The following is a 14,609-nucleotide window of genomic DNA, read 5'->3' as shown; positions in this document are numbered from 1 at the left end:
CCCAGCCGTTAAGAATGTTAAATAAAAGTTGGACAAAATGTTTGGCGAAAAATGTGAACAATCTTCGGTGTCGCGCCTTGTGAAATACATATTAGCTGCTGAACTTTCGTCATCAACAAAGTTACAAGCGGCTGATCTAAAGGTGACATCGTTGCGTGTTGATTAACTCTCCGTATGCTTTGACTTTGTTGCGCTGTATCACAACAAAACTGGGATTTGTTGATGAGAATTTACAACAAAAAAAACACATACACACACAAACACACATCATAATTTCATATTCCTTTTTATAACGTACACCTGTCACCAGCAAGGCGCATGATCAATCACAGATCGAGCATGCGAAGTAATTAAGTTTACGCCCACTCCAGCTGGCCGTTGTTGTCATGGTATAGTTTCATTGCTTGTGGCTCTGCAACTCTGGAGCACGCAACAATATGTTGAACATCAAAGTTTGAATGAATTTTGGCGTTGAAACGTTGAATGTATTACTTTGGTTGGAGGGTAATTTAAGATCAATTTTGAGCAGCTCGCTGGCGAACACACCGCTTGTGTGCGCCTTTCAAAACGATGCGGGATTTAGCGACGGGTTTGTACCGGGTAAGCCGTCGTTAATATGCAGCGTACTGGCCCGGGACGCTAACCAAACAGAGTAATCTCTTTTTCGTGCCGTGCCAAAAATCTAAATAGAACCAGCGAAACAAAACAGCGCTCACCCCTGTCTGGTGAACCATTTAACATCGATCGTCGCGAGGGCACAGTGTGGCACAAAGGATCAAGCGTCACCCGTCGGTCTGGTGCGGGAAAATCCTTGGAGGACCCACGAGGAGCAGTACAACGGTTACTATGTTACGAGTTTTTGAAGGGACAGCGGACCTACCCGAAACGAGAGCGGTCGGCTGACAAAAGGATGCTACACTAACGCCGTCCCCTATCAATGGTGCAGTCACTGTCTCGTTCTAGCACACCCCCAATGCATACACCTACACACACAAAAGCCAGGTCTGATCTGGTGGGGTCTTTCGAAAATCTCACACCAACCCCCAGAACCGAACGCCTGTTGCTGGATTTTCATCGCACGCTCCAATGCAAGTAATGAGATGAGCGAGGGTCCCTCGCACACTCGCACGGCGCATATCAAGGGGAGCAACGTTGTCGGCACGGTCCGTGCACCATAGCAACAGGGAGCGAGAGCGCAGCAGATGTTTGTGCAGCAGATGGCTGAAGCGAGATGAAGGTTTTGGCCGTGGCCGTGGGACTGGCAAGCATGTGCGTGTGCGCGCGACAAGGAGGAGTGGTGCACAAAAAATATTGCATGCTCTTTGCATATTAAATGCAACGACAAGTGAACCGTACTGCACGTCAGGCTGAATACGATGCATGTTGCATGCAGATAGAGAAAATCCGCTAATTTCGCCAAACGGAAAGGAAAGTGAAACGCAGCGCGCCCGAACCAGCGTACAGCAGCAGTAGTGGACACGCTTGACACACTAACTCGTGGTTGGAAGGAAAACACATTTGATGCACGTCGTTTTGTTGGCCGTATTTTTGGCGGGTGCTCATTGTTAGGGCGCTGTAAAAGAAAGCAAGGAAGCGATACAGTACAGTGCAATTGGTAGTGTTTGGTTTCGCTTCCGAGTGTGAAAATAGTTTTTCCGGCACAAACAGTGACGTTCGATAAGATGCAAGCTCTGTTTTGAAAAGCGCACGGGATGGATGTAAAAATAGAAACCATTTTTCGAATACGCAACTGAGGGACTTTGTTTAATTGTGTTGATACATTTAGTGATTGCATAAAATTGGTTCACGCTGACGAACGGACGATCGGTTAGTGGCGGCCGGCAAGTTGTAATGAAAGCTCCACCAGCCATTAGCCTAATGAAAAACGACTAGCAATCTGCGAGTTGAGTGAAAGACGTAATTAAAGTCAATTAAATCAGTGCTTTGCCGTGCTCGGTTATCTATCCTTGGGATAATCCGTCGAGGTCAGAGGCCACCAAGGAAGCCGTGAGTGTATCTTTCGGGCACAGCAACCAGTATCACCTGCAGCTAAATGGGAAGATAAGTTGCGGTCCTGAACTGACCACCAGTCACGCAAATCCTGTACTGTGTTGCAGTGTGTAAGGAACTGTTCTTAAGCGGCAAGACAAAACTAAGTGGTGGAGTGTTTAGAGATAATTGTGATTGTTAGTAGCGTTTGTGGGAAAGTTCTGCGACAAACATCTCTTGCAAACGTTTGTGGAACTCACCAGCAAGTGGTCAACGCGCTGACTTGTGCAGACTATCCCCAAACCAGTGTGTGGTGCTTTTCTTCGTATTGAAACAATTTTGAACAACAAACCAACCCGGTGGCTGCAAGCAACTCGGATGGCAACCTCGCTTCTCCGAAGAATCAGGTACACAGCAAGCTTAAACAGTCATTACTCTAATTTATCGCGCAGAGTTTTAATCCTCTCTGATTTACTGACAGGCTATCCCTGCTGGGTGTAGCCGCCTGAAACCACCGTCCGTCCGCTATCGGTACAAAAGTCAGTTTTTTGGAGACGCAATAAGATTTAAGACCTAAATCTTCATCTTGGTGCGCTGGGTGTTGGGGTCGAAAATTAATTGCAACACGGTGAAGAAGACCGCGTTTCGATGGGCCATCCTAATCCTTCCCACGGTTGGCTTCCAGGGGGAATGTTTTAATTTTCATTATGCACTAAACGCCACACAATGCGGCGGGATTAGGAATTAGCGTCACCGAGAAAGCAGTGAATAGTGTGGTTGTACGAAGGGTAAATAATTTTGTAGACTACTGACACGCGAGAAAGCTTACTTGTTGCAATGCTGTCTGAGAAAACGATGGTCGAATTAACTGAGGACTACCAAAACGTTGGCGGGAAATAGCGAAGAGATGAGAAATTATTTAAATCCGGATAAGATTTTCTAAACGATAGAGAATTGAAAGGTAGATACCGTGAAGTCATGGCAGGATAGGTTTGACACTGCTGTTCAATTATGTTTTGCAGCTTATAGAAAACAATAAAGTTCCACGATGAATATGTGGCAATAGTTTATGGCTAAATGGACGTGGACATTCGTTAGGATCAATGAATTGGTTCTCAACTTTACCCTTCACTGCCATTTCCATCTCGTAGACAACTCTCGTGCTCTTTTAAACATTAAAGCTTTCGCTTTTAGACTCCAAGCGAGCAGCAAGAACGCCAACAATTGGTTACTTTTGGATAAAATTCACGTATGATGCATAAAAACAATTTATGAATGTGCTCACCAACGTTGCATTCTTTGGAGTCCACCCGCTACAACCGACTGCACTGTGCAGCTGGGTGGAAAGCATAACTTTTGATCGAGAAATGGAGGAAAAAGAGAAATGGAAAAGAACCATTATCATTTCCGGACGTACACACATACACAAGAAGCACCCTCCCATCCTGCAGTGGACGGAACAATGGTTGTGCAAGTACGGTGGTCAGGCATTGGGCGAATGGGGAGCTAGCGAAAACTTTTTCCATGCTTTTAATTCACTTTGTAAACCGTCCGAGTGTTGTCGCTGGCTGTGACGGCGCGGCATCGTTTGGGGTCGTGTTGGACGAACGCGAAAACTAGCAAACGACATCCGGGCACGTCAGCAACTTCTTCGGACGATGATGTCAACCATTCTCTTTTTGCAACCCCCCTCCCTATCAGTGCAGTGTTGGACGGTTGGCCTGTGAACACTGTGGCAGCAATGTTTTAGGGCATGTTGTCGCCCAACATCTTCCAGAAATACCGATTTTGGAGCAACATTTTGCGGAGCTTATTTCTGATGCCGCTCGTTACACCGCGAGAAACGGAGCAGACAATACGGTGCAACAAAAAAACGATTCCCAAGGAACCGGTTTTTGCAAATAAACCAGTCGGAAAAGAATATTTCCCAAGCTTTGGTGATTTGATTATGTCGTTTCGTTGCACGGGCCCAATTAGAAGAATGTTTGAAAAAGGGTTCCCCGGGCACGAAACACCCACCTTTCGGATGGTTCTTCTTTGTCTCAATCAGCGGCTGATTGGATTGTTCCTGCCCCGATAATGATGCCCGGGGGTCAAGTGTAAGCGCACCAGCAGCCAGTGTTTTAATGCTTTGGTGGATTATTTTTTTTGTGCTGCCGCCTCACGACGCTGTCATTTTGCTGTTCGATAGAGTGGATTTGTTTTATTATAATTGGATAGAGCGTCTTAACTTTCCACTTGACAATGTCTCGGATATTGTCACCAGTAATGACAAGAGGGATTTTATTGTAATCGGTTCCAGGTTTTGTAGACCGAAATAAGTAGTTTTTTGTTAAACAAGACCTATGAAATCTTGAAACTTTTGCTGTTATGAACTAAATTCAATTCTCGAATTAATATTTCTGATCCGGGCCGCGATGGATTAATGTGTGAGCAATCTAATCTGTGTATAAAACTGAAATTTTCATATATTATCATCAGATTTTGCAGTACCCTATCCCTTACATTTTTAGCACTTTTGCTTTTATGCGGTCCGTCTTCTTCTTCTATGACAGTCTAATTCTGCTTTAGTTCTTTGTGCAATTCAGCTTCCTGGGTCTTTCAAAAGTGAACCTCAAGACTTAATCACACCAATATAGCGCCCGACAACTTAGGCCATATGACCCTTTGCCATTCGGTCCTTTCCTGATGATGTGTCCTGTGAAGCACTCACGGTTAAAACTTGTCGTCGCACTATGCGTCATCCCACCTTTTTTACTTTGCGAGCTGGATTGTTCGGTGTCTTCTTCATAACATGATCGGAGCCCATCGGAAATATGTCTAAAACGCTCTACAATAGTAAATTCAAAGAGCTCATCCTTCACGCAGCCATTTTCTTGTCCTTTTTAAGGAGCTAAAAATCTTTCGAAGTATTTTTCTCTCAGCCTCAACTAGCAGAACTTATTCAATTTTGGACAAAACTAATGCCTCAGAAGCGTAAAAGATTACTACGTCCCACCTTACAGACTCAGAAGTTCTAGGCCTGAAAAATTTCTGACATCTTTATTTTTATCGGATGATAGCTTGTATCCTTTTAAGTATCTTTTCTTCCAGGTGAATTTCAGTGCTGTTTTTCGACTTAAGATGGGTGAAGTAGTGTGTGACCTGATAAGTGCCAACACTGATCTATACATTAGTTTTCTTTAAATCGATATTTTATCAGAGTCACAATCAGTTTGAAGAAAATGTAGTGCCATCTTCTCCACTTGTGTAACCTATGACGACGGACGTAGCTGGGAATGTACAGAACCTTCGCTCCTGAGAAATGGACTCCAAAACTAACGATACCATTTTTGCCAAATTTGAAGATGGTCAATGACGAGCTCTACAGCTCACAGCATACAGTTATCTCGCCAAATTGGACTGTGAGCGTATGAGACTCACGCGGCTCGGGCGGGCTAGTCATGGCTTGAGAATGGCACCAGACTACCCAGACCGTTCACTAGGGCAGTGGAGGTGTAGTAGGCTCAAATTCAGATGGATTCATGGACTTTATGCGTCTCCTTGAATAACCAGGATATTGGATGGGTAGAGGACAACGCTAAACCGCTAAACGCTAAACCGTGAATGATTTCGAGGATAGTTGCAACAGTTTAAGACCATCAGAGTAAGCAAGAGGGTAGTGCTTTACGTAATTAATTAGACAGAAAATGTTTGGCACTTGGGTTACAAACGCCTAGCAACTAAACGTTTAAATTGTTCTTTGTCTAATTAAGAATTGTTCTTTGTCTCGCTTGTGAAGTTGCCCTTCGCCACAGCATAGATAAATTATTTGTAATTAATTTGTCTCCTCTTTAACTTTCCAATCTAATGTCACTGCCTTGTTTGATGTGTGGAATTTACAAACGTAATACTACCAGTAACTCGTGCAGTCAATATTCGATTGCTACAACAATTCCGTTCACCTTCACAGCCACCCAACACCGACCGAGTCCTCTAACATCCGAGAAGACGAGAAGGCTAATGATTAGTCCCACCTGATTTGAATACAAAATGGAGCACCATAATTGCGGCTATTATTCTCCGATTTCACTTACGCTCCGGGCGTCTTCATCACGCGTTTTGTTTGTGGTACGACGCCGTGGCACACATGCGGTGTGCTGCAGGAGCGCGTGTCATCTTGAAGTTTATGCTTTTGTGTAGCCGCTGGTTGCCTTCGGTGCATTGAGCAAGTCAATTATTCACACCTGGGGATGTGTCTTCCGTCTTTATTGAATAAGGCAGCAGTGGAGCTGGTCGGCAATACCATATATTCACTTCCTGTCTGCTGTTGTGCTAACGAAGCATGCCCTTTTACCCGTGGTCCTTGCTGCGATAGTTTTCACACGTGGGCACGAGCCCTTTGTGTAATGGGCTGTGTTGCAGGAACCGGTTGCACGTATTGGCATTAAAATTATTTCTTTTCTGCACGCGAAACCCGTTCCAACGACGTGCGAATGGTACATCGATATCGTTGTTCCGGTGCTAGTAGTGACTCGGTTGTTTTTTTTTTGCAACAAACTATCGGTCGTTTCGAAGGCATAAGGCCACTTCGGTGTTTTGTATAAAGTTGCCACTTTAAAACTATCATAACGATTTTAATTGAAAACAAATTTACAGTGGAAGTAAAATTCTTCCATCGAAGAGAAGTGACACGGAAGTAGAAGAAAAACTTGTTTCGGAAAATATTATCCATACAAGGCAACATTTAAATCAGTCGCTTCAAATTGATCCTATCCCTGGCATCCAAAGACATAATACGAAATGCGAGCAGGAAAATAGCTCCACTTGGCTTCCAAATTGAACGTTTCTATTCACTTGACACAATCGCAAACAAGATCCGGGCTACAGAACAGATCAGTTCAGAAGTACACTTCTGTCGCTACAGAAGTATGCGAAACTTTATCAACCTTCCAAACAACCAGTCTCCCGGGCTTGGAAGCGCCAGGACAACGCTAGCAGCGGCAGTGGTATTGTCAACGGCACACCTCGAGAATGTACTTCCAAACACCAGTCAAACGTGGAGCAGCATTCGAACGGAGTCACTCAAGTGTGGCATCTGTCAGCTTTAAGTGAAAAATATTTGTCATGAAATTTTAAACATTCTTCTCACACAAAACTTTCGCCGAGTTGTCATCGGGAAGGTACGGGAAGGTCCCGAACATCTTGCCGGGTGCAATTTCGTTTCATCACGCCAACAAACGTTCCCATCATCCGGACGGATGGTATGGCACATGGTGTTGCAGCATCCTACCAAACCTCACCTCCCTGCCTGGTGTCTAGTGGTACGCTTCCAAAGACAATGCGTTGGACGAGGAACATATTTTGACATTAACTGACATTTCTGCTAGTGGCGGTTTGTGGGTCGTGGCGTACAACAACGCACGAGGTTACGGCAAAGGAGTGAGCAACGAGTGCTTCGAGGCACCGAATGTGACTTTAAACTGTGCCTGCTCCATAGGCGAAAATGGCACAGTTTTACGATGTGCTAAATGTTCTCGTGTGTGTGTATGAGATATGAGGTGCTGTGGAGCGTCCTTGGGTGTCCCAGTTGAAGCTCGAAGGTATTTTGAGGGATTGACAAATTTTACGCGCTGTAATACGCTCCAGTGGCGCGATAATTTTCGTTGTTAACAGTCAATTAAAATCGGCAGCCTGGGGACCAGGCCGTTCGGGCCCAGTAACCTGTGCCGCCGGTTCCGCCACGGGTACGGTTTTATGGGAGCCGAATATGTGAACCGTAAAGTGTATGTTGCCATTCCGGTTAAACTGTAAGCCGATCATCCCGAGTAAAGCGAAGCGGTTTAATGGAATCTTTCAAGCACGAGCTTTAATGTTGTTGACAAAATCTTTGGCGGGGGACGCTTAATCTGATTGAAGCTATTAATAAAGCAAAATTTGAAACGAAACAACATGATATGCGTGTGTTTTTGCTGAAAATCGATTCAACACATACGACCAAGCTATGTTTTATTGAAAAAATCTTAATTTTTGGAACAAATACAAAGAACTCCCCAGAAAAACCCCCGCACAAAGTATGGTGAATTTAAATCAGAACATAAATCTTCCACTGCCGTATACGCAATCCATTTTATTGCCCTTGCCGTACCGTACCGCAGACGCTGTTGCGCACGGCGAACGTACAGCGAAAGAAGCATCGTTCTTTTTTATAAATCTCGCTAATGGCCACCAGAAAGCCTATTGCGGGGGGTATTAAATTAGAGATGAAAAAGGCTAGCTTAAATTGTTCAGCGCTGCAGAGGTAAACGAATCCCAGCTATCCTTTTGTTACCGGTTGCCAGACAAAAATTCGGCAAGCAGCCTAGCAAGCAGCCGAAACCTAGCGATTGGTATCCGTTGGTTTGCTAAGTGTTCGGAGGCTGCTTGTTCGTGCCTCCCATGTTCTAAGCACGTGCAAAGGGATGGTTTTATTTCGGAAGCTATCACGAAAATACGATGACTTTGACGTTGACGGCTTTTTATCGGTAAATGTACCGGCGGGGGGAGGTTTACGTCGCGCATCGCCAATCTACCGAACCACCCTCTCCTCTCTCTGGTCCGCTCATCCCATCACCGTTTGAGACATTTCTCAAAAAAGACATTAATATCGGTCGTCTAAATCCTCTTTTTAGTGTTTGAATATTTTATGTTGACTTATGATATCGGCCACAATGTGCCGGAGTGAAGCCGCTTAAGAGCTAAGAAACGGCTGGAGGGTTTTTTTTCTTGCTTTTTGTGTGTGTCGTTGTGAACAGTCGTTGTGGGGGTCATACGAAGTTCTTTTTCACTATGGCTGCACAATGAAATGGAATGGGAATGAGGACACTGGTTGCGAAATATTTGTTTGGAATTCATGAATTTTCCAAGTACGTTCCTAGAGTGTCTAAATAAAATTTGGAATTATGTATGACTTTCTATCTGGTCCAGTTGTCACTGATGTTGAGGACTTGAAAATAAATTAATATGTTTTTTAAAATAATTTTAGTATAGTAAAGTACTAAACTGCTGCTTCTTCTCGGCCTAAGTATCTCTTAGGTCATTTTATCCATTTCTGGTAGAATAAACGTATTAATACCAAGCAGTTTGATTGTCAGTCCTCGCTAGGGGGAGACGATCCAGTTGGGATTTGAACTCCGGTCCTATCATGTGAAAAGTTCTGCTTCTTCTTCTGTTTAACTACAGCCTCGAAAGGTCTTGGCCTACCATTTCTGGCTTTCTGTGACTTGAATTTACCCGTAGCTGGATAGTCAGTCCTACGTACGGTGAAGATGTGAGGACTAGTGATGTACATTTTGAGTCAGAGTCTTTTTCACTGACTCATGATTTAACGCTCCTTACCGACTAACTACTTGTTGAATGCGTTTTAACTCACTCATTCGATTTGACCCATTCAATTAATTTTAACTCACTTACTTCTTTTCAACTCTCTGGTGAGTTTAAATTATCAAAGCGATATTTAACTCAAGTGTGAGTTAAACATAGTGAGTGAGCTTAAATGTTGTGTGAGTGAGTGTTTAGTCAACAAGAAGATTTAAATCATTCATCTAGATTAAACTTTTAAAAAGTTACTAAAAGTCATAACTCATTATTAAATCATCTAACTTATTCACTCTGATTTAATTCACGTAACTGAGTGGTTACTCCAATCACTAGTGAAGTCCAGCGCCGTAGCATAAATTTTTGATGATCTTTTACGAAAAACGATGAAAGAGGTACACTATCTTAGCTCTTAACGAGAAGAGAAATTACTGGACAATAGATTTCAATTGTAAAACAATTGAAAAAATCGTAATTCTCAATGTTTCATTGATAACTAAAATACTATGAGAGTTAGCTGTTCACGCTGCCGTGATATCACACTCGCATAACTTATTGTGGCTTAATGAACTTGAACATTTATCGATATCTCACCAGTGCCAACTCAGTAACAAGGCACCGGTACGCTTATCAGCTACCACCCTGAATCTCCAGCGTGTGTTCGTACGATTCTCGTGGCACCGTGTGATGAAGAAATTCGTAATTCTGTCCGATGTGTGTCTGGAGCCGGTATGCATTAAGGTACTTTAGCGCAGAACTAATGCTGCTGCTAAAGAGTTCACTGCAGGCAGCCAATGTTGACTGAGCGCCCATGCATCGGAGAATAGATTGAACCGAAAGCCGAAGTAACACTTGCAATCCGTTTAATATATGTACGCTTTGGCAGAATCCCCGTCCACATTGACTCAGTGCTCCCGCCTCACTTTGTCGGTATGTTTTGGCACGGAACGACGAGTGTCAGCACACACATACATACGCGTACAGTGCACAAGTCTTAATCCTGTTTTCCACATCGAGTCCCATTTCAGCGACGCATTTCCACTGTCGGGATTTGGTTGGGAAAGGATTTCCACCCTCCCATTCGGTGGCTATCTGTCCCGTGTAGGACAGCAAGGGCGTGTGTGTGTTTGGTAGCCTGTGGTAAAATTTTCGGCACATCGAATGCACTCGCACCGATTACCGCCAACTCTGCACTCAGAAGGAACTCGCTGCGCACCATGCATTACGGTAATCTGTAATTTCCAATAGCCAAGTCGTCCGGTGGAGTAGCGCTATTGGAGCAAACTTTTGCTGACATTTGCATAAAGCGACCAGCCGGCGTCCATCGGGAACCGGTGGACCCGCGTCGTACCTAATGATGCTTCGGTGTCCTGAAGTGGCTCTTGCTACCTGGCCCTATGCCCTCGAGAACGGGTAGCTCCTGGTGTCTTGGTGCGCACCGTTCGAGGGATTCTTATCGTGTCTGCTTCATGCTTCTGCCGTAATGGTGCCGACGGAGCGAACCCAAAGAGCCGAAAATTCAATAATGCCTGGCATTTGCACAGCTTATCCATGCTGTTACATTTACATTAAACGGATTTTAATCAATCATTTAAATAAATAATTCCTCGCCCTTGTGTCGCGATTGAACCCTTTGCTAACCAACAGACATCAGAGATCGATTTTTGACCTGTGCATCGGAGCATTCGCTGTACTGCGTGACAAACGCGTCTAAACATCCAGACAAGCAAAGTGCAGTGCATCCCTCTCGCCGGAAGTCATCCAGCGCAGCCCGCAAACGAACTTCATAACACGCAGCTGATGATGACCTCTTTCACTCGGAGAATGATGCCCATCAAACCCTTAGCGTACCGTGCCGGTTGTGTAATTTCGAAAGTCATTAGCAATTTTATTCCCGGACATAGTGCAACCACAGCAACGGTTGCCCGGACACTGGCCCGGGAGCAGCTCCGTGCCGTAGTAGAAGGGCTCGGTCGGTCGATGACGGTGTCGCTCGGCAGGCTTTCGAGATTGTTTGCCCTTGGCTGCAGACACTGATGGATGGGCCGCCGAGACATCGGAACTGATCCTGAGTGTTGCAAGCCGAAAGTAGTTGCAAATTGGTGCGTAGGGTGTGAGTAAATTATAGGGCCACTCGCTTCAATTGTCAGATGCACCGTTTTCTAACAACCTCGTAAACCATCTCGATGGCCCCGTTTTCCGGCGATGCAGGGCAACACAGTAATTATCGCTCGGTCGCCTGCCGTTGGGTAGCGTGCGTTTGGCAAATAAACGATATTTCCGACCGGGGATAGAGCGACCGGCTGGAGCTTGAGCGGATAATCTGTTGCAGATGCGAAAAGTATGGCGTTAACAGTTGGAGCTCTAATGTACGTTGCACGAAATCATCAAATCGGCTAAAAAGGATAGCAAAAAGTTTTAGTTTGCTGTAGCAGTCCTCTGTCCTGCATTAGGTACATATTTAAACAAAATTACAATGATCTACATATGATCCGAATTGAAATACGAAAAAAAAAACATAAAAAATGTGTTTTCACTTTAACTTTAACATAGTATTTAAAAGAAGAAAAAAAGTAGAACAAACCTGACGGATAAAAACGGTTCCAACTCATATAACGCACTAACGCTAAGTGTGTGTGCACCAAGGGCAACTATATGAACTGCTGCTGCTTTTTCCCACTGGAAATGGAACTGCCGGAAATGGAGTGAAGTTTCACCCAAAAACTTCAAAGAGGATCAAAAACCATTCTCCAACAGTTCGTCAGTACTTCGGTGCTTCACAGCTGCCTCCAGAGGATGCAACTTAATAAATTTGTGCTCAGCCATGACCGACTATTATTAAATTTGGTACTAACTTTTCCGAGCCACATACTTCCTGTTTTATTTTTTTCTCACCATTTTTCCCCCATTTTTCTTCACGATTCCTCAATGCTTCTGCACTCCAGACACAACGATCGTTTTGGATCGGAAGGGAGATCTAGTTTCCTTTTTTTTGCGCCTTATCCCTCACCAAACCCAGCACCTTAACTCTCTGTCGAAGTTTCACTTTTCCGCTGGTTGCATCGGGACAATGCAGAACCACCACTAGAGCGCGCCGCAAAGAAAGAACCCAAAAGTCGAACAAAAAGTGCATGAGCATGAGCAGAGTGCGCCAGCAGTGTGTTTTGTTCGGATTCGGAGTGTGGCAAAAGAAATCCTACTCCTGCCGCGTGCTGGAATCCTGCGGCCACACGGATCGGTCTTAAGTCCGGACCGTTTTCGCTCCATCCGGTAGCCCGGTGTCTTGGAACGGTTCGCGCTCGGTCGGTCGGTGTGGTCGCGTAGGTTCCTGGGAGCCACGGAGCACGTTTGGCGAAAACTTACACTCTCTAATTCGAAATCGAACGAAATGCTTTGGAAACCATAGCGCAACCGAAACGGGGCACCGAAACCTGGGCGAAGGAAAATAAGGAAAAGCTTCTAGGTAAAAACGACTCCTCTCAAGACGTGTTGGCTGGTGTAGCAATGGAAACGCTCACGAAACCGTTAAAATGTTTCAATTTACACAAAAGTTCGGAACCGAATTTCGGATTGCTTGTACCGGCGGTACCGTATCGAGGTACCAAGGAGCTAGGTCGTTGCTTTGGTCGGGTTCTCTTTCTCTCTCTCTCTCTCTCTCTCTCTCTCACTAACCTTGCTTGCTTTTCCGCGTCGGGAAAAATGTTCCATTTCTTTGATGAATGCTTTTCGACTCCATGCTAGCTGACGACTTCCCAGGCCGCAAGCCAAAGTGTGAAGATCCTCCGAACCTCGATTGCCGTTCTGGAGCTTTTTCCGCTTTGAAGTGAGCACCATCGGATGAATGAACGCCTTGAACGAGAACCATCGTAGCAGCTTTTATAATGATCGAGCGTGGAAGTTTTTTTTTCTGTTTATCTCGGTGTTGTTGCTATCCTTTCTCCGGATACACTCCTCTGCCCGCAGAAGGTCCGGTCTCTAACCGCTTCATTTCTTTTGGTTGCCAAGTCCTCTGTGTGCGCTCTCTGTGCTGGGCTCAGCAAGCAAGAGCTAGCAAAAGGTTGCTTTCTGTTCCACCTTTTTAGCAATCCAGTTAGTTTGAAGGATTGTGTCGCCACTTTTTGCCACCGACCGTGTGTACCGACCGGCCCCCTTTTTTCTTTGTCCACTTGTTTGCCATCGATACCGTAAACTAGCAGAGAGCAAACATCGTGCAAAAAGGCGGAAAATTTGTTGCCATCGTAATTTTCCCGTACCGTAACGAGCGGGTTTCGATTCCTATCTTTGCAGATCCGGACGCATTTCCGTGGTTGAATCGGTCCGTGTGGAACGGAAACAGTTACAGAGTGTTGGGGCTGAGGCAACCGAAAAGGGTTTGCGAACACCAAACCGAGCTTAAAAGTTGATCATTTTTCAGGACCCGTCACAAACGGTTCGAAGCGCTGGATCCCTGCGACAACGATTTGGTTTTAATTAAAATCTCCATCGAATGATAAATGGAAAATGGTTCATAACCAAAACCGAACGGAAATGGGTTTTCCGTCTTATGGGCGTAAAATCTCAGTCCAGCTTACCATTGTACCCTGGCCCTGCTCACTAACTGCGAGAGCTGCTTTTGACAGCCAGTTCCCCCGATGTGCAGAGTCAAAACCACAATCTTTTGTTTTTCATTAAGGAAACACCTTAATGACTGCCTTAACCGCTTCATTTCCTTTCCGAATGCTAATTGTAATAAAACATTTTGAACCTGTCGGCTCACCTATTCTCACCTTCGGGGAACCATCGCCAGACCCATAGGTTCCTTCCGTTGAGCGTTCCTCACCACCCGGTGAGGAAATGGAAAATGGGCCTGCCCATACCGGCTGGGAGGAAATTTATCTTTCAAACTCTCGGGTCGGGTTTATCAGCCGGAGTCTAGCTAGCTTACCGATGCACTACAATTGCAATCGGTCGGTTCATTCGCTAACTGCAGTCAAGCCTTCGTTCACCCTCCATTTCCTCAGCTGGCTCTGGCTCGGCTTGGGCCTTTTGTAAATAAATATGGAATTGAATAAAATAACAATGTTGGCTTGGACATAGGCTCGAACAAGTACAAGACCGGAAGTCTTGCAGGGCCGGGCGTATAATCGCACCAGAAGACCACGAACGGGTCGGGCGCTATCCTGCTGAAGCAGATCTATCGAACTGCCTGTGGGAAGCCGGTGAGAAGCCCCCATGTTGCGTCAGCAAAACGCTTTATAAATGTAACTGCACCGTGTACACCTGAAATGATCTTCAGAAACATAAAT

At 45.1% G+C, this 14,609-nt stretch overlaps 1 protein-coding gene across 24 annotated transcripts in view; it reads left to right on the top strand.

The window, feature by feature from the left end:
- LOC118511858 (CUGBP Elav-like family member 4) overlaps nucleotides 1-14,609 on the top strand; it is a 345,265-nt gene that overhangs the window by 94,094 nt on the left and 236,562 nt on the right. Inside the window, exon 1 of one of the 24 annotated variants that reach the window (XM_036055421.1) lies at nucleotides 1,371-2,396. The exons of 22 other annotated variants lie outside the window; for them this stretch is intronic. The gene's annotated coding sequence lies outside the window, so the exon portion shown is untranslated. Of the gene's footprint in view, nucleotides 1-1,370; nucleotides 2,397-14,609 lie in introns of those variants that run through there. One more of the 24 variants, XM_036055431.1, reaches the window with a different exon arrangement.

Source organism: Anopheles stephensi, chromosome 3, assembly GCF_013141755.1.
Source record: "Anopheles stephensi strain Indian chromosome 3, UCI_ANSTEP_V1.0, whole genome shotgun sequence".
Classification (NCBI taxonomy): domain Eukaryota; kingdom Metazoa; phylum Arthropoda; class Insecta; order Diptera; family Culicidae; genus Anopheles; species Anopheles stephensi.
Note: the sequence above shows the minus strand (reverse complement) of the source record. Positions and strands in the feature narration are given on the sequence as shown.